Genomic DNA, 24,533 nt, shown 5'->3' on the forward strand with positions numbered 1-24,533 from the left:
TAGGTTCCAAAAATCAATTGCATTGATTGGCAAGATGTGGCTAAATAGTATTTTATGTAAAAAAGACTTGGTAACTTCAATAGACCACAAGCTAATTAAGATCCAGCAGACAAAATAAAAATAGCCAATAAAATCTTAGATTGTATTAAAAGAGGCATCATAATACATCTGGAATGTAGCCAGACAACATCTGGAATATTGTACTCATTTCTGCCCATATCATTTTGAGTAAGACTCTGACCCAAATCAGTATAACCAAGATGATTAAAAAAAATATAGCTAGGCAGACAAAAAACCTGACATTTATTAAACAATTAAAATGCTCCAAGCACTGTCCTAAGCCATAGTAATACCAGTACTTGCCCTCAAATACATAAACGGGGAATAGCATGATGAAGAAATGGTGCAGAAGTAGTATGAAGGCTTTGTTCTGGACAAGATACATGTAAATTTATCAACCATAGTCCAGTCTTTCTGGAAAAGAATAAAAGATTAGAGTGGGAGTTAGGGGAGATAAGGATGTTGGCCAGAGTACAAATGCCATAGTAATGAAATGACCAGGAAATATTATGGAGGTCTTGGTCCTTGGAACTTGAAATTGTGACATCAGAGGATTGCTTGAAAAATCTAATGATGTTTAATTCTGGGAAGACAGAAAACAAGATAACTTTTCAAATATTTGAAGTCTGTTACACAGAAGAGGTATTACATTTGTACACAAATAAATAGAGCATTGTTAATGTCCCCAAGGAACTTAAAATTTAGTAGGGAATGATAAACTCTTAATTTCAGTCTTTTTTTTTCAGACATATCTGACTCTTCATGACAGTTTTCTTGGCAAGGATACTGCAGTGCTTTGCCATTTCTTTCTCCAGCTTACTTTACAGATGAGGAAACTGAGGCAAAAACAGTTAAGTGATTTATCAGCATCACACAGCTAATAAGTGTCTGAGGCCATATTTGAACTCAAAAAGAAGAGTCTTCCTGACTCAGGACCCAGCACTCTATCAACCTTGCTACGAAGTTGTCTCAGTGATAAACTCTGAGGCAACTTATTGATAAGTACCATGTAAATTTGAATACAACAGGAGAGTAAATGCTTTGAGATCAAGATGAGAAGGATCATTTACAACTTAGACACAGCAATGTAATCTTTGAAAGAATCCACTTTTTGCTCTTTAACCTTGTTACAGAGTTCTATAGCTTCCTAAACTATAAAGGAAAATTCAAAAGAAACAGAGAGGGAAAATAACCACAATATATGTATGTATGTATATGTATGTATACACATATTCAAATATATACATGTGACTGCATGTTATATAATAACGAAATGTTTTATATGTATATATATATGCACACAAATACACACATATATATTATATGTATATGAAGCTATATTATAATTGTGGAACCTGAGAATTATTTTTAGTTTCACTATGCAACTGCATTTTGCCTTCAGAATGTGTTTTGTGAGAATATGTGTGTGGGGGAGGCAAGCAGGCTGGAGATTGAGGAAGTGAGATTCATTAATAAAGGCCATAGGATACATCTAAATTCTAGCAGATAAAAACATATTATTGTTGTAATTTGAAGTAAGAACTATTCAAGACAATGTTTTTATACTTTGCTACTTCTTTCCCTTAAAGGGGAAAAATGAGAAATGTTGTTAATAAAAATGAGAGTTAACTCAAAAGGCTTAGTCATGAATTAGCCAAGAGATACAGACATGTTTAAATTGCAAATTACTTTTAAAGTCATTAACCACCCAAAACTTAATAAAGTGAAATCTTCACAGTGTTAAAGAGAGCAGCAGCTGTTGTTTTTAATGTTTAATGAAAAATATTTATGTGTTGCTCTAATGCAATCCTGTTTTCCTGACCTTTTTTTTTTCAATCCGGTTTGTTATGTTTCATTTAAGAGCTCTTTCACAAGATAATCAGTGCATTGTTTTCCACAATTACTCAGGATCAATCTTAAATAAATGCTGTTTTCCATGGAAATGTCCAGAATGCACATTGGAATTGGAAGAAGATAAAACCTTGTGACAATAAAAGGGAGAAATGGTATTTTGTTGAACCATTTGACATGGCAGATGAAGATTCACAATATGAGAAAAGTATGTCTAATTATCAGAGTTTCTAGCTATAGCAGCCACTATGACAATTCAGCTTTCTTTTAGATCATTTTTCTACCCTTTTGGATTATTTAAAGGAGACTAATTTTTTGAAGCTTTAACAAACTTTCATTAGTATAATAATGTAATTCATTTGTTTGGTCTATAGGAAAACAATGTAAAACTAAAGTCACTGAAATTTGGAAGTGCCTCCTAAGAAAATCCCTTTGTCTGGTTCACTGTTCTTTCACTGAGAGCAATGTGCCTGAATATTTTTTTCTTCCAACCTATAGGGTATAGAAAGGTAATGAAGTGCAATTTTAAGGAACTGAACTGGCAAGGAAGTTAAACTCTCCCTAAAGTAGAAAATGTAGTCTGTATCAAATTGCTAACTAAAGAGACCCAAAATGATCTGTAAAAAAGGTGACAGACATCTTTCACTATCTTTCAATTCTATCTTTGTTTTACTATTTAGTCCAATAAAGTCATGCCAATGCCCATTTTTGAACTAAGAATATGTTCATTCTAAGTGGTTACTATATCACAATGTTTTTCAATTCTTCACAATAGCAGGTTTAACTTCTTATTCTCACATTTCTACCAAAGACAGAAACCTAATAGTTTCTTAAGAGACTTTTGAAAATTAAATATAGTTTTTATCTTCCTGTCTCCTATAAAAACAATAAAAAGATCAGAGGAATTAATTTTATAATATCTCCTACAAAAATTTATAATAATGAACAGAGTCATATGTTCCACAGAACAAAACCAGGTCAGAGAACATAATGTGTCCTACAGGATAAACCGAGACAAACAGAAAAAACATAATACCAATTTACTTTGTCCCAAAAAGAAATACAATGTGATCATACTGGAGACCCTTCCAAAGAAAGAAGCTCAGAGACTCCCTCTTTCTGAGGGTATATAAGGTTGTTGTTTGTTTGTTTGCTTGTTTGTTTGCTTGTTTGTTTGTTTGTTTGTTTGTTTGTTTGTTTGTTTGTTTTTGTCCACTGGTTACATAGTGTTATCAATTTCAATAGTATGATAAATTCAACACAGAAGTAAAAGCAATTTAACAATTTCAGTTATAACAAGTATGGAGGACATACAGAAACATCATGATAAGATTACTGGATTCCAAAAAAAAAAGGGTTTGGAAAGGATGAGGATGCCCACATGTCCCCATAAGATAGGGGCTTACTATCCTGGCTAAAGAAGTCACCAGGTAGGGACTTTTATCAGCTAGCTTCCTATGTTCAGTTTGGAGTTCAGTTGAAGGATATTTTGCTTCTATTAACCAAAGGTTTTATAAAAAATATTTGGGGGCAGCTAGGTGGTGCAGTGGATAGAACACAGGCCCTGGAGTCAGGAGGACCTGAGTTCAAATATGGCCTCAGACACTTGACACTTACTAGCTGTGTGACCTTGGGGAAGTCACTTAACCCCAATTGCCTCACCAAATATATATATATATATATATATATATATATATATATATATATATATATATATATATATATATATATATATATATATATATATATATGATAATAAGGCACCTCCATCAAATCCAGGTGATCCATAGATTCATATTAACAAGACCATAGAGAGTCAAGTTATGATGCAGAAAAATAGAAGGGAAAAAATAAGGAAGTTCAATTTAATTGACTGAGAAGTCAGATCTCTGGAGTAAGAGTTCTTTTTTATCTTGTTTTGTTTTCTCCCTTCTAGGTAGGTTCTATTAGACTGGAACATTAAGGAATTTGAATTTTCCATACTTCTTATTCTTTCAGTTATAGTCTAAGAATCTAAAACATTGTTATTGTTGTTGTTGTTGTTGGATATAGAGGAAGCACTATTTTCTTCCCCCAAACTTCAATAGTGGCTTGGAAAGAGGCTGGAGAATATTAAGGCAAAAGGGCTTGTATTTTCTTGTTTGTTTATTTTTTAAGGACCATAAACTATTGTTGGATCAAAGGAAATGTTGGAAGTGAGTTAAAAATGTTAAATGATCACCATCGACAATGCTGAAACCTTACTTCCTTTACCCACTCCCATCTACCACCTTAACTAGCAGGTAAAGGAGCTTAGACCTTATTGGAAAGACATCAATAGGAAGCAACTGAAGTTTTCTGAGCAATCAGTGAGGTGACTAGATTATTTTAGTTTATATAGATTCAGAAATTTAAAATTAGCTCAATGCAATTAAAGCCACAAAAAGAAGTTGATCTTCTTCCAATACCACAAGGGTCAAGAACCAAAGGAAGTGACCTAGGAAAAACTGAGAATTTTTTCCACTTATGAAACCTAAAGAATAATGTTGGAAGCTTGGAATGTTTTATCTTTTAGCAGCTTTTATTTTTAACAGAGAAGCAGTTTTCTATTTCCTTGAACCAGTTTTGAAAAAATGTCATAGTAGGTAAATGAACTCAGTGGGTATTTTGACCACCTCATAAAGAAATACAAATCAATTGTGCTCCTGCTTTACATGAGTTTTCAAGTTTAAATACTAGTAGTAAGTCATTCACAGATCATCAAATTCCTTAATCTCTCTTGGGAGATGTAGGAAAAAAAACATCCTACAGGGATGTACTACTAACATTTATGAGCAGCAGTAAAAATTCATTATAAAACACCCTACTATACCACAGATTTAGTTATGCTGCAGATCAAATCATTCCCCCTGTGTATATGGTGATGTATAAAGCATCTTTCTCATAATAGTGAAAGCCAATGACAAAAGATGTGTTCTCTTCATTCCTTCAATATTAGTGTTTCTGCAGGATTTGATTATAATTAAATAGCTGGAGGAAGAAAGGTGACAGACTGCAAGTTAACATTAACCCCTTTGTAGATTCTGTTTTACCCTACAAATAGCTAATGATATAAAGTGATTATATTTTTATGGCTATTTAAAAACTTACTAGTTTAATATAGTATTCTTACTATTACCTGAAATTCCACAGATGAGACATAAGTAGATTAGCATAGCCATGGTAGATTTAATGGCAGTAGTCATCATTCTCATCATCAACAACAGTAAGCATTAATTAAGTGCTTAGTGTGTTCCAGGCATAAAATTAAATGAGGTTAGACTAGTTATAATTTGATAGAGCAGCATTAATTGAAACTATCATCAACATCTTATTCTCATCAATAAGCATTTATTAAGTGCTTGGTATGTTCCAACTATAAAATTGAGGTTGGAATAGCTATAATTTGAAAATGCTACATTTAATTGAGATAATCATCAATATTATTATCACAACCAACAGCAAGCACTTATTAAGTGCTAACTGTGTTCCAAGCATCAAATTAAACAGAAAATAATGGCAATAACATTCATATTGGAATACACACACATATGCATTTTGTTGTTTGTTTTCAAAGAGGACCAATGACATCACAGGTGATGACCTGCATGTGAATTGGATTTAAGTGAATCAGAGTTGTACTAAATCTTCTTGAATCACTGAAGTCCAATGTCAGGTTTCTAGGAGCCACAGGTGAGTGTGTGTGTGTGTGTGTGTGTGTGTGTGTGTGTGTGTGTGTGTGTGTGTATACATAAATGTGTGTGTATATCTGCATATCTATATCCAACTATTCATCAAAGATACATGATTTTGTTGGTATGGGAACTCCTTCTAACTACACATATTAAAATCCATCTATAACTTAGCAAATAAATCTTAGGGAGTTACCTAAGCCTAAGAGAGATGATGTCTCTCAGTCTGGTCACCCAACTAGTAAGTGTTGAAGACAGGGTTGAAATCCAGATCTTCATCTGCATTACAAATGCTTTATCTTCTGGGGCAGCTAGGTGGTGTAGTAGATAGAGCACCGGCCCTGGAGTCACAAATCCGGCCTCAGACACTTAAACACTTACTGTGTGACCCTGGGCAAGTCACTTAACCCCAATTGCCTCACTAAAAACAAAACAAAACAAACAAACAAAAAATCCAAAATGCTTTATCTTCTATGCCACATAGGTATTATAATAAATTCATAAACCATATTAAAAATTCTACTGAATATTAGATTCCAAAGTCTCATTCTCTAGGTAGAAGCTGAAACTACTCAGGATTGAACCTATTAACTGCCTGCTAATTTAAAAGTTTCATTAAGTGAGAATTCATGTCTTAAATTTTTTTCTGTGGGCTATTATTTTGATAATAAAAACTAGTTTACTATTCCACTTAATGTGTGCTGATTGGTCTTATTTGCACTATTAATTTGCATTCTGAAGAGTTTGCTTAGGAAACATAAACTTTATCCCTTTTTGCGAATTATCCCTAGCTCAGTCTTAATGAATGAAGATTTGTTCTTCAAATGCAAATATGTCTAGCTTTCTCTCACTGTCAACATCTATTATAGTCAGCTGTACATTGTAAGAGATAGTGTGTTGTAGTGGAAAGAATGTTGGTGTCAGTGACCTGGGTTTAAGCCTTGACCCTGACACTTGCTACTATAGTGACTTTTGGCAAGTCAAGTCTCTTAGTCTTAATTTCCCCATCTATAAAATAGAGATGGTGAAAACTTGTTCTACCTACCTCACAGGGTTGTTGTCGGGAACACACTTAGAACTAAAGTACTATAAAAATGGGATTTATTATTATAACACAAAATCAATAGTTAAATCATTATTTAATATTATTATGGCTCAGATTCAAGGCAGCAGGGATCAGTGGAAAGAGCACTGTCTCTACAGAGGAGCTGTAGTTCAAATCCTACCTCTGACAAGACCCTGGACAAGTCACATTGTTATGACTGTTTCTTCTACAAAAAAGGTGTCTAGATGAGTAGTAGAACTCTGAGATCCTTTGTTATCCCTAAATATCTAATATGATATAACTGGTATATAGCTATTTTCATATCTGTCACATTAACTATAAGCTCATTGTGGTAAGATCTGTTTCTTGCCTTTCTGTACTTGGCTCTGAGAATGGTTACTGACACATAGAAATAGCTTCATAATTATTTGTTGAGTGATTGATTGATTGATTGATTGATTCTATGATCTATATAGAGGAATTGTCTTATAGAGAAGCTGGCTATATGTAAAATACAAGTCAGTTACACTGGTAAACAGGTTCTGAATGGGGTATGGCCAAGCAAAAATAACAATTTTATGCTTATATTCATCAGATATGTCTGGAAAACTTTATGGAATACTAATCCCTATAGAAAGGCTAGACTGTGATTGACATTTATCAGTGAAGCCTGATTGGTTGTAAAAATATATATTTAAAAACCATGGTTAATGAGTTCAAATAAAGTTATAATTCTCCTCTTCATCATGGGTTTTATTTTCTTCTGTCAGAGACTTAATGATATTGAATAGACTTACAATGATTTAGAGTTCCATAATGATTTTACTCTTCATCCCCTATTAATTACTTAACATTATAATGATGGCCTACTCCATAAATGGCAGCACAAAAAGAGACTATGGTGGCAGACTATGAACTGAAAAAGATTATACTGTGGGTGAAAGAAGGATAGAGATGAAAGAATCCCAGGTTCACAGTATTTCCATAGATTCCTAAGGAAGGGTTTGTCTTGCCAAAATGTCTGAGAAGCCAGTGTTTCTTGCAGAGCTACCATGGAAATTTGCCAATTGCTACCAATTAATTTGTGTGTGTGTGTGCAGCCTGCTATAATTTCCTGAAAATTTTCCATACCCCTGGTAAAGTTGCCATAGCCAAATATGACTTTGTATTCAATCTTGCCTCTCTCTGGTTCCTATATCTGCCAAAGGATTTAATTGCTTTTAAAAAATACCTCATTACATCCTTCTGCACAGTTAGTTGGCTGCCAGGGTAGAATGCTGCTAGGCAGTGTAAAAAAAAAATAGTGACAAAAATGGTTAGGAAAACAGAGAAAATCTGTTTACCTTCTGTGTAGGAAGCAGCAACAGGGGCTTCTAACACCTACAATTTCAAATCTTTGAATTAAACATGGTATGAGATAAATATTGTCAAATTAGTTCTATATGGCATCGTGTTAGGTTATTTGTACCTTCTAGATCTATCAGATAAATGTCAGTTCTCCATTTTGAGCTGAGTTGAGGTGGCTGTTAGCATTTGCTACATTCATGCCAGGGGGGCATATTTTTGTCACAGATCAAAGAAGTGAGAATAAAGGGATTTTTAAAATCAGCTAATTTACCCCCTTTGTGTTTTAGGTGAGGAAATCGAGGCCCCAGGAGCACAGGCAAACATAGAATGGTCAGTTCGGTGAGCCAGCACACTGAGCCCTTGATATATGCATGTCTATTACTTGTAAAGTGATTTGTCCAAAGTCACAAACTAAGTGTCAGATAAATTGAATTATGAGATCACAAAACATACATTTTTCTTATAGAACATCAAGTATCTTAGGATAAATTAATTTTCACAACTTTTTGGTGGCAAAAAATTATGCTTTTGTACTCTAAAAGGCTAAGCCAAGCAAGGAAAACAGTCTACCAAAAATATTTCCGAATTGATGTTATTGTGTTTGCTTGGAATCTTAGTTTTAGAAGAGATTCCTTACTGTTACCCATTAACTTCATGCAGACACCCTCTCTACAATTTTCCAAACAGTTCTCCAACCTCTCAGATTCTTCTGGCAACAGAGAACTCACAATGCACACCAGGATCTTATTGGACAGCTCTGATGATTAGATATTCCTTATAAATTGAAATTTGTTTCCCTGTAGATTCTATTTTGTTCAACCCCCCCCCAAAAAAAAAACCCACATAGGTAGTTTCATTCTAATCATTCCACAAAAGAGAGCTTACATTGTTTGAAAACAGTTATTACATCCTTTTCCTAAGTCTTCTCTTCTTCTGACTGAATGTCCCCACTTCTTTCAACATTTCCTCATATGCTACTAGCACAGCAATCCCTTCAAGGATATGAAAGGAACAATTACAAACTATAGCCACCTAGGAAGATACACATGAAGGTAGAATAGGTAGAATTTCCCATAATATTATAACTATAGAATAACAACACGAAGAATAATTAGCATTGTTTCCAGGGAGCCATTTTTCTAACTCTATCTAATGGTTAAAAGTACTTAAAATCATACTCTGATGCTGCAGCTGTAACCACCAACATCATTCTGCTGCCAGGTTCATTGTCTTATACCCTAAACAGAATCCCTACCTCTGATATAGGGAGAGTTTACTGCTGTGTGACCATTTCTTCTCCTAGCTATATCACCCCATTGTATGTATCCCCAGTTGGAGAACTATCAATACATTTTATAACAAGATCAAGGAAAGGCTAAAGTGAACTTGTTGAGAAATGAATGCTTCCTGATTTATGTTTAGTGCTAGCCCCAAGGTCAACATAAGGCAGGAACCAGCAGATGTGTGATATTTGACAAGTTTGCCAGCAGGTATACTAGTTCATACTGAATAAAAAGGGAAAAAAAAAACGTAGGTTTTTTTTCTTCCCATTGCTTCAGATTCCTGAGATCTTTTTGAATTTTGATTCTATCATCTGACATATTTTTATACACTATCTCTTCAGGCTTCAGGTCACATGCAAAATTGATAGATCTACCTTAAAAGCAAATTGGCTACTAGTAGTAATCTCTTAATTTTACGTTACTGAATACAACTTTAAATAGAAACTTGCAGATATCTGTAGAGTATAATTAAAGCAAAATGAATTTAAGAATGCACACTAAAACTCATTTTTACTTAAATTCATTGTGAAAGCATGGTATGGTTAACTTGAAAAAAATTAATTAAATTTATGAAGAAAGCTAGGCCATCTGTAATCCAATAGCTACAGTAATTGATGGAATACATATTTATTGACTACAACTGAGTCTGTAGAGGCAGCTATTCTGTGGCTAAAATGGTAGTGGAATTAGAATCAGAAGGCCTAAATTTGGGTCCCAGCTGTAACATTTTTTACCTGTATAATCTGTGGTAAACCAAAAATCCTCTGAGTCTCAGTTTTCCTAGATGTAAAACAGGGATAATAATACTTGATTGGAGTATGATTGGAGTAAGTATGTCAGCCAGTCAGTGAGCAAGCATTTATAAGCCCATGCTATATTCCAAGCACTGTTCTAAATTCTGGGACTAGAAATATAAAAAGAAAGACAGTCCCTGCCTTTCATTCTAGTGGGGAGTAGTGTACATAAAGTACTCTGTAACCAATCAAGGATTGCCAATGACAACTGTTTTTATTATATAAAGTAGCTAAAGCCATATATTTATAGTTGAAAGGACCTCTTCTGCAAAGTGAGAAGATTGGATTATCTGCCCTTTAAAGTTCCTTCTTTTCTGAATCTATGATCTTGTGTGAGAATATAGGAAATGCTCTGATAATTTTAAATAGCTATCCAAATATAAGGGCTGTCAACAACTGAATGAATGGCATGACTGTTCACAGTGTGACATTCAGATGGTAGCCCACCTGAAAATGAAGTAGCATGTGGGTTCTTCACACAGATGAATGGTCAATGTTCTGGACATAGTTACTTTTCAAGTCAGGTCTGAGGTTCTTGACTTAGGAAAGATATATTCTATCCATTTCAATACAGGCATTTCTGGGTGTGTGTATTGGGTGGGGAACAGCATGGCTGGAATACTTTACCAAATGTTGCTTAAATGTCTGTAAGTTAAAGGCTACTCTTGCTGTCCTGTCATTGAGTAATCCCACCCCCCACTACACCCCCAAAACCTGCCCTGCTGAGGGGGAAAAACAGGAAGAAAAAAGAATAGGCAATTATCTACTGGCACATGGACTAATCATGAAGAGCCTAACTCTTGGATCTTTAGCTACACTTAGAAAAGGAAAAAGGGGTATTATGTTAGAAACAGACTGGAGTTGCTTCAATCAACTTTAATGGACTGATACATAAGAAAGGAATCGAAAGCTTTCATTTAAAATGCTTATTTTTCCCCATTGAAGTCTGTGTAATTATTACCTATGTTCCCTCTATTATGCTGCATTATGAACAACTTCAGAGAAAAGAAGCAAGTCTTTAGATCAAAGAACAAATTGACTGAGAAAAAAATGAATTGTCATTAAAAAAGAAAAAAAAAACACCTAAAATGTTATTGTGTTGTTATGGCAACAAGAGAACTAAAAATGACACACCAAATAATATGGCACCAAGATACATCTAATCATCTAATGTCACATTAGTCATTGTCCAGTCACTGTGTATACCATCACATAACTGTGATCCTCTTTCCACAGTCCCTTCTTTTGAGGAAAGCCAACACAGTTTAATCTTATGAGAATCAAATATCATTCATCTCCCATTTCAGTGGGCTTTGCTTTTAAAAACTGATTCCATTAAATCCACTGGGGGAAAAAATTGAGAGTAGGAGGAAAACTTTCACTCTCTTTTCTAAGGCAGCCACCAAGCTCATCTATTACCCAGTTTTATGCCAGGTGTCAGGTGGAAATAAGGCTGAACTTGGTTTCAAGAAGACCCAAATTCCCATCTTGTATCAGACACTTTCTAACTGTGTGACCACAGCCAAATCACTTAACCTCTATCAACCATCTATAAATTAAGCATCTATCTCCCAGGGTTCTTGTGAGGACCAATTGAGATTATATGTGAAAATCATTTTGTAAACATTAAAGTGCTTCACAGATATTAGCTATTATTATTAAATAAGAAACTAATGACTGGCCAAATACCACTGGTTTTCCTGAAAATATGCAGGAAAAAATAAATACTCCTATTTTAGATTAAGATGGAAAAGCTTGTTTTAATTTGGACAAGACCTTTTATTGCAATGGAATGAACACATGGTAAGGAAACTAAGAAAAATAGCTATTGATTTTTGCTGGCAGGGTTTACAGTATTCACAGTTCCTTTAATTCTTTGTAAAACATATGGAACCATGCAACTAAAGAGAGGACAAAGATGGAAAGGAGTTTTGATAACTATATAATAAAAGCTTCTTGAGGGAAGGGACCTGTTTTAATTTTTTCTTTGTATCCCCATAGCAATATATAGCTCCCTGCACTTTCTAGGTAGAAGTTTAATAATTCCTCATTGGGTTGAATATATATATATATATATATATATATATATATATATATATATATATATATATATATATATATATATATTGGTGGAGCTTTCCTACAGTAAGTCTCCATCAGGTATATATATATATATATATATATATATATATGTATGTGTGTGTATACATGTGTGTATATATATAATATATATTTGTGTATTTATTAAATATTCTAACTTGTATAGTATAATACTAATAACAACAATAATTATATAATGCCGACCATATGTCAGTTACTTTATTTTTATTTTTAATTTTTTTGGTAAGGCAATTGGGGTTAAGTGACTTGCCCAGGGTCACACAGCTAGTAAGTGTCAAGTGTCTGAGGATGGATTTGAACTCAGGTACTCCTGAATCCAGGGTCAGTGCTTTATCAACTGTGCCACCTAGCTGCCCCTTTGTCAGTTACTTTATTAAGAGTTTTATAATTATTATCTCATTCAATCCATATGGTAACTTTGGGGGTAAGTGCTATTATTATCTTCATTTTATAGATGAGTAACTGAGGCAAATAGGTTAAGTGACTTGCCCAGGATCAAACAGCTATGAAGTATCTGAGGCTCCACTTAACTCAGATTTCCTTGGCTCCAGGCCCAGCTTTCTATCCACTGGGCTACCTAGCTACCCCAAACAAATAAAATTTTCCTCAGTGCCAATCCTTGTTGAATGAATATCTTCTTGATGTGGCCTTTTTGTTAACTACTGAATGACTTAAGAGTGTCACATTTCCTTCCAATATCAAACTTAATTTATGGGAGACTGCTCTAAGGACCTGCCTAGAACAGTTGGAATCCTTGTTTCAAATCATATATCACCAGCAGAATGTTGTTATGAAAAAGGTGAGACCTTGTTTCCAAGAGAAACTTGGAGTCATTAAATGGGCTTTACAATTTCCTAAAGGAAATTCAGCATTTCTTCCTCCTGTCTAATTCTGAGAACTAATGATATAATTGTATTGCTTGTCTCAGATGTTAGTGTGTATATATTACATATGTCTATATATACATATAGATATATATCTATACACACATGTATATGCAAATGTGTGTATATATATACATATAGATATATATCTATACACACATGTATATGCAAATGTATGTATGTATGTATATATATATATATATATATATATGTTCAGATAAGATCTACAAGTTGTCCATCCCAAGGGCTGTTATAATCTGAGTGATAAATGTTTTTTGTTCATGTTGTCTTTCTTATGTGGATGGTAAAGTGAAAGTCTTTTTTAGTAGTCATAGAATTCATCTGAGAGGTTCAGCAGTGTCCTAGCTCTTGAGTCAACCAGTACATTATCATCAATAAATAGGGGTATTTGGAAGATCTGAGCATCCTTAGGAAGTTTTTCTTCAACTAAAACACAAAATTGCACGTTTTTCATAACCTTGTCAAACATCTTTGGAGATCATGCAAATTCCTTTTTCATGCTTCACCTGATTAGAGGTCATTCAATAGGGCTATTTTTGTTGTTATATTGTATAAGGAATCCTAAATGACTATGATGTTTAAACCTTGTTGGAAGAGAGTCTATCAAGATGTACTTGCATGTTTACTTATATTTTCCCTTCATAATCAACAAATAAGTGCAGAGATTTTATAGTCTCTATATCTTAAGGCCAACTGTAAAGTGGTAAAAAAAAATTTAGTCCATTATAAAACACTGATATCACCAGCAGAATATATAAAATGTATATATATATATATATATATGTTTTAAATGATATACAATTTTATTGGTACAACCACTATTGATATAATTCCTTCAAAATTATTCATTACCTGGTGGTCAACCTGACAGTGATGGGTCTTTCAAAATAATTTAAGCTTGGGTGAGAAACACAGAATCTGTCACCATATTTATAACTTGAATCATCTTCAGTTTTGGAAGACTGGTCTAGATTTTGTACTCTGCCAGGTCTATAGCAAGCAACTTTGACACATAGGGCAATTCATGTGATGTGGTAAGAGATAAAAAATAAAAAAGACTCCATTGGGGAAATGGTGTGGGAGAAATTGTGCCAATTTACAATTACCTATTTTAACTAATTATTCTTACTAGCTAGCTGTTAGCTCTGTAGTTTCTGTACTGTAGAAAGAAAGAAGAAAGTACTGTCAGGATCTTTTAAACTTCAGTGTCCTGGATCAAAGGACTGGTTGTCCTTCCTTAGTTATACTACTGAGAAATTAAGCTCACCTCCATGCTAAGATGAAGCATAAGAACATTATTTTATTTGTGTAAAGTTATATATGCATATATATCCTTCTTGTTTTATTTGTGGGTACCCACACATATATGCATATCTATGACAGATCTGCATATATCTAGATATACATGTATCTAGATGTGGATGTATATACATATATTATGAACATGCTTTCAGGTTATTTTTACTTCAGTAATTCCAGTTTAGTAATTAGAGTTCACATTTAAATACCACTTTAAGGCTTACAAAATAATTAATTTTTATTAGTGTATATACTACATATGATATGATTATATATATATATATATATATATAGTATATAACACATATTACATATAATATAATATATGGTATAAGTATGAGAAAGAATGTGTATTTGCATATTTTATATAAATATATACATACATATAAGCAGAGGAGTCTCTCATAATACAAAGTCAAGAAAAATGATTAAATAACAACAGAGTCATATATTTGAAAGTCACCTAGAGAGAAGTGAACAATGATAAAGAAGTACAAGTACTGAAAGCTAAAGCAAGAGACCAAAACTGGTTTCAGGGATCACTTCTTTTTTCATGTGAAAACATCTAGGGAACAGACAGAAAGGGCTAGGGTGGAGTGCCAGCCTGGCTTTCAAAGTTTGGCCCTTTATAGATGTCATCTCCACAGTTTGCCATTCTTTCAGTCCTTTTGATACTTCAGCTCAATTTTCTACTTTTGTGAACATTGCATTTTGATAAAAATATTCAAACAAACCTCATAGCCTTCTTAAGGTATAAAAACTAAATAAAATAAATCCACTTCCCGGTTTTCTGCATTCGTTTTTAAAAGCTCATTTAAACAGGGGGAAAAATCCATAAAATAGCTATTTAAATACTGCCAGCTAATTCCACAGATCTGGCCATTATGAATTTGAGAGATTCTGCACCCAGCAACACAGCATATTTCTGAGAGGACTGAACATTAAGGCTGATAAAACTACACGTACTCATTCTAAAAAAATATATATATATGTGCACAAGTGTTCTTAGATTAGTCATTTAATGTCTCTCTTATCATTCTCAACAACTAACCATTTCAAGAAATAATTTAACAATGAGAAATAGGCAGTATACTGATAAAGGAGGTTCGTTGTCCTGAAAGTATTTGCTATTGGTTTACTTAGTGTATCTTAAAATGCTAAAGAAAATGAAATTCCAACCCAGTAATTTAGCCACTGAGCTAAATGTATTTCCTGATGAGATAGTTGCATATTACTGGAGCCCAAATTAAAAAGTCAGCTAAAGTGAATTGGAAATATAAGGATTGAATGAGGAAAGACAAAAGCATCAGACATGAAAAGAACCAAACAGTTATTGTTGGTAATGGTTTTGTTTAGAAATATGGGTTGTAGTGAAGCACAGGGGTATTTAAATTAGCAATGCAGGATGTAGGTAAAATAGTAAAACAAACAAACAAATATACACATCGTTATGAATAACATTTCCAGGGATTTCAAACTGCCTTTTATGAATTTACTGTCATTTTACTTAGTGTATCTTAAAGTAAAGTTTTAGGAGATTGTTTCCCAAAACATCATGTGTCCCTCTTAATCTTTAAACGTCCTATTAACTATATTTTCCCCTGCTACCTGTGAATACATCCAGGTCTTTCTCCCCCAAAACAAAACTCAGCTTTGACCCTGCCATCCCTTCAAGGTATTATCTTATATTTTCCTTCTCTTTAACAACCAAATGCCTAGTACTATTTCTCTACTTACACGCTTTTTATTTCTCAACTCCTTGCTATCTGATTTCTAACTTCTTCACTCAACAACAACAGCTGCTTCAAGGTTACCAGTGGTCTCTAAATTGACAATTCCAATGTCCTTTTTCCAATGATCATTCTTCACTTCTCTGAAGGATATGAAACTGTTAGCCATCTCTTTTCCTGTATAGTCTCTCCTCTCTGGGTTTTCTGTCACTTTACTTTCCCTTGGTTATCTTTTTATTTGTCTGTCTGCTTTTTATCAGTGTCCTTTGGAGGATCATCATCTTTATCTTATCCATTTCTTTGAGAGTATAACAGGGCTCTGCTCACCAAATAGTCAATTCATTGACAATTTCTTTTTTAAAAATAATTTTATTCCCACAGTGTTTTCTCTATCAATTTCCTTATCCTCTTGCCTGAATTATTTAGTGATCTCCCTTCTCAAATCTGTACTTCATTCAGCTAACAGAGTGATTTTCCTAAAACACAAACCTGATCATACCACTGCAGTTTCCTGTACAGCATCAAGCACTCTAATGTAGTTTTGTGGGTTTGCTTTTTAAATCCAGTTGGTGTATCTCAAATATAAAGAAGTTAGCTGGAAATATGAAAAAAATAGGGCAGAGACTCAAATCACTGTCTGAAAGTTTGGAATTTCCCTATTTAGGAGTTCCAAGCTATTATGGTATTATCAATAATTTTTTGTCATATAAATTTTATTTTAAAAGAAGCAGCGAAAGGAACCATACCTGAAGACCTTTGTGTTGTCCCTAATCTAAAGAGAGTTAACTCTTACAGTCTGGTTTACCCAATTAAATCTCTGGGCTCTGATTTTAGAATAGAAGGGGAAGGGTAGAGCATGGAGGTAGGGAAGGTGTGAAAGAGCTTCTATTCCACCCCTTTCAGAAGCAGGGAAGGAATAAAAGGATCACATATCTTCCCCAGCACCAGAACAGGTGTTATACTAGGCTCCTTCAATACTCAAATTAAATGCCTCCTCCCACATTAGGCCTTTCCAAATCATCCCATCAAAATGCAAACTAGTACTTACTTTATATATATTTTCCTTATATTTATATGTACATATGCTATTTTCCTGATAAAATGTGAGCTCTGAGAGGAAAAGAGGTGCTTTATTTTTTTCCATTTTATTATAAGAACCTAGCAAATTTTCTAATACATTTGAGTCACTTAATAAATGTTCTTTTTAATTATTATAGATCATATATTTAGAGCTGGAAGAGACCTTAGAGAACATCTAGTCCAGCCTCCTCATTTTGCAAAATGAGGTCCAGAGGTTAGGTGACTTGCCCTAGTGATCCTTAGTGATAGAGACAGAATTTGAACCCAGTTCTTCTGACTCCAAACAATTCACTTTCCACTGAACCATGACTGGTTGATTGAATGAATCCCAGAATAAATATTACTGACTGTTTTCAATGTTGTGGGTGAAACTGAACCTTGGATTTCCACTGTTAAAGAATTAAAACTTGCACAAGTCCTGATCAACGATATAATCAAGGTTTTTATTAGTCACAAGAGGATATGGCTGGGAGGAAAACATAAAACTTTAACCTCCTTGAACCAGAAAAATTACAATGCTTTTATAGAGGGTAGATGGGGTGACCAACTGAAAATGGAAAGTTCCTTTTTGGGGTTGGGGTGGGGAAAGTATGGATACTTGTCATATTTTTGAGAGTGCAGGGGGATTTTTTTGAAATGATGGTCCTGACCTTTGGGGTTATTTCTGTCTCCTAGCTCTGGTAGTATACATGCCTAATTGACATTCCTGCCGTAGAATTTTATCTTCCCTTACACCTTTGGTATGTCTGTCTTGATACCTAGATGGTCAATCTAAACTTTAATAGTCCCTTGATTCCTTGATATGTTTGTCCTCTTACCTGATTATCTTTGATTTTGATTCTCACAGGAGAAGTTATACTTTAGGACTGTTCTGACAATTCGGATGTTTTGGACCTGTGATTTCGAATACTGAGAAATTCCCAGGATCGAAATATAGAGGCTGACTATTCACTATCCTCATTGCTGAAATTACATTTAAATGCAGTGCTCTGTACTTCAGAAGCTATAACCATCATGAAGTTCCATAAGGGTTTCCTCTGAAGAAACGAGGAAATGACAGCAAATAGACCTCTCATTTTTCATTTTCAGAAAGGAATAGTGTGGGGGCTTTCTTGTTTTCCCAGTGGTTATTATTGTTCAACAATCATGAAGTACATCATATTTTTAAAATGTTCTGTACTCATTAATCATTAATTCCTTTACCTGTGAGGTGGGCTTCATCATGAGCCTCATTTTTCTGAGGAAAAACATGAAGAAGAAAGGAGGGAAGGAATGAAGAAGGAAGAGAGAAAGAGAAAAAGAGAGAGAGAGAGGTGAGCGCTGAGATTGTATCATTGGAAGAGAGATTAAGCTACCCATCAGAATAAAGAAAGCATATTTCCAAACAACATGCCCATAGGTTGGAATTGTATATGCAAGGATTATCAAGGGTAGGATTATGAGTAGAAAGGTTAATGACTTAAATAGCTATGAATATGATGAATATTATAAAAACATATTCAGAAAAATAAAGGACAAAAGAAAGGATGATAGGTAATATATTAAAGGATTAATTTTTGGGATTATAGAAAATCTTAAGGAGGCCTTCTGGTATAGCAGATAGAGAGCAGATTAAGCTTTAAGATAGGAAGACCTGAATACAATTCTCACCTTCCACACTGTAGCTGTGTAACCCTTGATATATCACTTATCATATAGTGCCCTCAACTATTGGTGTCAAATTCAAACAGAAATGGAGGACACTAATCCATATAGAAGGATTCCTGCTAGCTACATATTGACTTAGAAAATCATATATTAACATTATATGTTTAATTGGATTTTTATTTATTTTGTTAAATAGTTCCCAATCACATTTTAATCTAGTTCTGCCATACCACCAGTTCTGCTGTGTTTGACGCTTCTGCCCTCCTTAACTAAGATTATACATTGCAACTGACCTGCAATGACAGTTCCTTTTACTAATGGAATTCCAAGTTTCATCTTGATCCCTAAAATCCCATCACCTCCTGAAGAACAAGCATCATCAGGGTCATTTTCAAATTTACTGATCCTTTCTTATCTCTTAGTATTCTCTTCAATTCATTGTTTCTTAGTGCTTTAAAATTTTCCTATCCATCAGCTTTTTTTTTATTTGCCAAAAAAACACTGAGAATAACAATATCAGTTCCTCTACAGGAAGTGTCCAGTTCAAATCAAACACCTCAACATGAAAGGTATTATGTTAAAGACTGAGTGGAGTAGAGGAAAGACAAAAATAAAGCAGGGCTGCCCTACAAGAGCTTATATTCTACTGGGGAGAAATAATTAACATACATACAACCATGCATTCACATACACACACACACACACACACACACAATTCTATGCTGCAGAAACAGAGCTATAGTCAAGTAAAATATGATCAAATGAGATAATATGTAATAATGCTGCTGCTGATAGTAATGGTAGTCACAACAACAACAACAATAATAATAATAATAATGTCAAACCAATAGTCATTGTATGTGTCAAGGTCTATGCTAACTGTTGTGAATAAAATTATAACTAAAAGTAAAGATAATGTCTGCTCAAGAGCTTATTTTCCACTGGCAAAGACAACACATATAAGGAAGATAAAGAGAAATAGGAGGAGAGAAGATACCTCTATAGGGTAATGGTTGGGAAAGAAGTCCCAACAATCAAGAGGAGAGCCCCAAAAATGAATAAAGGAGTTGTAGTATGGGTGGATTTAATTGACCAAATTGATCATGAGCTGTCCCAAAAGAATTACAAGACTCAGTGACTCAGTTTCCCAAATTGTATTGAAATACTTTTTTGATCACAGGGAAAATCACTGAAAGGAGATAAGTATCTCAAATAGGGGGATGAAAATGGTTATACTTATAGTAATAAAAAAGTAGGTTATCTTCTCATTATCTTAATCTCCTAATTTGGACTTCCTGGGCTCCTAAAACAACCCCAAAAGTGGGTACCTTTTTCCTTGGAGGTGTGTTTTTGGGCTTTACACATATTCATAAAGACATGCTTAGACTTGTCAAAGCCAGAGGATCTCTCTGTGTTTGGTATCTCTTAACTTTAGATCTGGTTTCTAGGTGTCCTGTCATCTGGAATATTAATGACTATTAATGGTTAATGGTCCCTAGTTACAGTCTCTGTTGATGATGAGGGCTGATAGGGACTTGAACCCTCTTGGTTACAGTACTGTTAATAAAAACACAAACCTTAGTTTTTATGTCAACTCTTTTAGGTACTATTAATAAGGACTCAAGTCTCAGTTTATTTGTTAACCCTTTTAGGAACTATTGATCAAATCTTAAGCTATCTCTTAACCTCTTTTAGCTACAGTTGATAGGTATGAGGAAAACAACTCTGGCCCAATAATTTTCTGGAACTTAGCAGTGGCGGTGATGTATCAAAGGCTCATTTATTGTCATTCTCATGAGTGGGCAACCCAATGTGCATCTGGTGGGTCCTAAAAATGGAGGCTCACAGGTCCCATTTTATGCCTGAATCCCTAATGCAAAATGGCCCCTCCCCTTTTTCATCACCATTCCAATTACTCAAGGGTTACAAAGTATTCCCACCCCTCTGCCTCGAAGGGAAAAATGTCTCTATCTGATTTAACCCTCATCTGTGAATATTAGCATCTGAGTGTCTTCTTTTATTTTCCAAGGGGAAGTTTCTCTATCTGAATTAACCTTTGTGAGGAGACAATCATCCATTTCCTCACAATAGGTTATCTATTAGCCCCTTTTAGAGCTCAGGTCTTAGGTTGTCTGTTAACCCCCTTTTAGCCTCCTCCTTCAGAGCAACCATGGATAACCTGGGTATTTTCCTTAAAATGGATGTTCCAGGAAGAACCAAGTAATCAGAGAAAGATACTCATCATGAATCTTGTAAAATAAAAAGAGATTTATTAGGAGAGAGAAATATGGCAGGGGAACAGATAGCCTTGGTGACTGTCCTGCTGGAATAAGAGAAGACATGGTCTTTTGTACCTTTACAGAACAAAAGGGAGTTGTGGTAAAAAGTTTTAACAGTCAGTTGGATAATAGAGAGATGCCAGGTTTTTTTTAGGACCACCCTTTTGGGAAGGAGACCAACAACATGAGCTACGCACACCAGTCCGCCTACGACGCACGACAGATTGCCTGCTGAGCACTCGACTTCCGGGGTGGGAGCTTAAAAGGCAAGGAGAGAACAGGAGTGGGCCTTTATTTTCCTGCTCCGCTGGTCTCCTGGCTGTGCTGCACAGACAGACGCGGACTGGAGTTTGACTCGGCCCAGCTCTCGGTTAACAGCACGCGCTTGACTCGGTCTCTCGCCCCAAAAGGTGGCCTTCCACTTTTGGTGAGTTTTATATGGAATATAGACTAAGCCTAGACTTAAGACGATTTGTATTGTATTTCTACTTTCCTATCCTTCTAATCAACATCACCTTGTGACTACCATACAATAAAAACTCTATCTAGAAAACCAGAAGCTTCTTCCATTTACTAGTCTGGGAGATAAATTAAGGGAAAGGTTAAGTAGGGTAGATTTATGATCTAATATCCAATTTTAAGCTCACAGAGTGAAGGGCATTATAAAGAACTGGGAGGGAAAAGCAAGAAGGAGGGGATTTTGGAATAATGGGGCATCAGTAAGATATGCAGCACCCATTCATATCTTGTATATCATTTTGAAGACCTTGATATTGCTTATCAGCATACTGGGGTCATGTCATGCCACACCTCATACCTGAGGTGGGAGAGAGCTATTTTTCTCTTGGCCTTGGGGGTTGGGATCTTTAGGTTTCTTGGTGTCCCACTGCATTCCCATAACAGGGTGGGGGGTGGGGCAGATTGTATGCCAAAGTAAGAAGGTTAAATGTTCATAAGAATTCCAGAGAGTTAGGAATGTAGCCCATAGAGTAATGCAGAAGATGATATGGTTGAACGGAAACTTTTCTTAAAAGAATATTTCGTTCCAGATATAGATGTATGAGAGGCAGTATGGTTTGATGTTATGAGACTGAGTAAGCCTCAAAGGCAATAAGACTTGGGTTCAAGTCCTGCACCTGACACAAACTGCCTATGGGACCCTGGGCAATTCACCTAACTCCGTAGTAGTCTAGGTAACACTCCATAATTTACAGAGGAGATGCTGACCTGCATTGGTAGAGCAAGTTTTCTCAAGTGTTGCCTATACTAACAAAATCATAGGTTCAACTGATCCCTGTCCTATTCCTAAATACATGGAAAATTGAGGAGGGAGAGTATGATAGAAATTGGAGGGACTAGGTATGGTTTCATAGAGATGGCATCTGAATCAATTCTTGAAGGAAGATAAGGATTCTGAGAATCAGAGATAAAGAAGGCATAAGAAGAAAGGCTCACTCTTGTCTGTTGTTACTCTTTGGGTCTAGGCTGGTTTCTATAGAATTTACCAGAATATTCCATTTAACTCTGCAGGTGTGAAATTATAGCAGCTGTGCCTTAATATTACTAGTGAGCCCCCTGCTTACTGTCTGCCACTACAATCAACTGAATAGCCAACTCCTGGAAATCTCACAGCTTTGGAGAGCATAATTGAGAATCTGAGCTTGTTCTTTATTGAATATTAGAACTTGGAAGAGATTAAAAATCATCTGGTTCAATCCTCTCATTTTGCAGATAATTAAACTATTGCCCAGGGAAGTGAACTGACTTGCTCAAAGTCATTTAACCTCCCTCCCAGTCTGATGTTCTTTTCCACTACACGATTTGTTGTTATTATTCAGTCACTTTTCACTTGTGCCCCACTCTTTGTGATCCCATTTAGGGTTATCTAGGCAATGATATTGAAGTGGTTTGCTATTCTTATCCAGCTCATTTTACATATGAGGAGACTGAGGCAAACAAGGTTGAGTGACTTGCCTGGGAAAATGCAGTTAGTAAGTATATGAGGCTGGATTTGAACTTCCTGACTCTAGGTTTGCCACTCTCTCCAACCCTACCATTTAGCAGCTCCACTACTTCATGCTGTTTCTCAAATATCCAATAATCCAAACTGACTTTCCCCATATCTAGTCAAAATTTGTATTTTATCATACCATCTGTGCCTGTCTCTATATGATACTCCCAGATCAAAGCCATTCACTCTTGGTTATATTTTCCCTGGTCATATCTGCAGCCTCTGACTTCATAACTTATCAGACAGTATAGCTCTCAAAATCAGCTCTTGATGGCCTTAACCAATAAGACAGAAAAGGACTATTTAAATTATATTACTTCTAGAGGCAGCTAGGTGGCACAGTGGAAAAAGCACTGGCCCTGGATTTAGTAGGACCTGAGTTTAAATCCAGCCGCAGACACTTGACACCTACTAGCTGTGTGACCCTGGGCAAGTCACTTAATCCTCATTGCCCATCCCCCCCTCCCAAAAAATTATATTATTTCTGCCTTATAAATACAAACTATATTATAACTCCAAGACTTGGTCAGTGGTAGACTAATTCCTATGGATGATACATGATAGCAAGAGAATAGTTATACTCATCAGAAAAGGACAAATGAAGAGGGAAGACTAAGAATTATATTCCTCCTATATAAACTTGAGAGAAAGGACTTTTTAAATTTACCTTAATAGCAACAACACCTAGGATGGTACTTGGCACATTGTGGGTGATTGATAAATAAATGTTTGCTGGATTGAACTAAAATGTAGAACTTATCAAAATATCAAGATAACTTAATTTTAACAACATTAAATGACTTAAATAGTCAATATTCCTGCATGGGCTATGCCATTATAGTAAAAATAATGATATTTCCTGAACTAATTCCACGTATTTACTTCTCTACAAATTAAATTATTCTTTACAGAATTAGAAAAAATAGTAACCTCATTAAGAATATAACATTTCAAGAATATCAAGTAACATTAAGGAAATGAATTTTAAGGAAGGAGATGTGACAATATCATATCTCAGATTAACCCCAAAATTAGTACTTACCCAAATTATCTGATGGTAGATTAAAAAATAGAAAAACAGATCTGCGGAATAATCTAGTTAAGGCAAAAATAAGAAGCAAATATGCATAGCAGTCTAGAACACAAATCATTGAGGAAGGGACTCCTTATTCAAAAATAAGAAATTGGGAAGTAATTTGGAAAAAGAAAAAAATGTAGATCAAAGTAATTTATGCCATAATAAATTCCAAATAGATAAAAATCCATGGATAAAAAGTCCCATCATAATTTTTTATAAAAAAGGAAAGTATGTTTGTATGTGTGATATATACACACATATATATTTATATATGTATATATATGTATGTATGC

The sequence above is a fragment of the Dromiciops gliroides genome, chromosome 1 (assembly GCF_019393635.1).
Source record: "Dromiciops gliroides isolate mDroGli1 chromosome 1, mDroGli1.pri, whole genome shotgun sequence".
In the NCBI taxonomy this organism is placed as follows: domain Eukaryota; kingdom Metazoa; phylum Chordata; class Mammalia; order Microbiotheria; family Microbiotheriidae; genus Dromiciops; species Dromiciops gliroides.